This window comes from Etheostoma spectabile, chromosome 8 (assembly GCF_008692095.1).
Source record: "Etheostoma spectabile isolate EspeVRDwgs_2016 chromosome 8, UIUC_Espe_1.0, whole genome shotgun sequence".
Lineage (NCBI taxonomy): Eukaryota > Metazoa > Chordata > Actinopteri > Perciformes > Percidae > Etheostoma > Etheostoma spectabile.
In genome coordinates, this window is record NC_045740.1 from 132138 (window position 1) to 132804 (window position 667).

A 667-nucleotide genomic window follows, 5' to 3' on the forward strand; every position below is an offset into this window, starting at 1 on the left:
ACACACACACTGTTGCTGTATTATTCTCCCTCATTACAGGAAGCTAATGGCTGTTTTGTCTCTGATCACCCCTCTCTGTTTGCTACTGTGCAGACAGGGTTTACTGGAGTCTTAACCCAAAGACACCATCAGCCAAACTGTCTCCATGCTACCGTTTCTGGTAAATTTTCCACGTGGTCATCATTTTAAGGACCAATTAACCATCATTCGCAGTCATAATGATGAAGAATCACATCTAAAAAGACAGCAAATGCAGAACACTGGATTCCGTTACGCAACTGCTTTTCCAACTGTAATAACAGTAATTACAACTCTATGGCCATTTTTAGTTGCAGTGCCGACAGAACAGGCAATTGAAAAAAAAATATATTCTATTGTAACATGAAGTCTGCTCTTTTGAAAACTGGTACTGCTGATTCTGTTCAGACCTGTAACAAGATAAACAACCATGTGAACCAGATTTCAGCCGTATAAAGTCATAGACTTCTCAAAGAAAAGAAACCGTGTGAATATTGTTGGACAAGGCAGATAGGTGGAAGTCGTGGAGAAAAACAGAGAGCCTAAAGGCATCCAGACAGTGCTTAATTGTGTTTGTCTAGTTTTATGGCCCTTTTAACTCATAAACACTGGGCTTGTTTTCCTGGGACAGACAGGCATGTACTCAGCT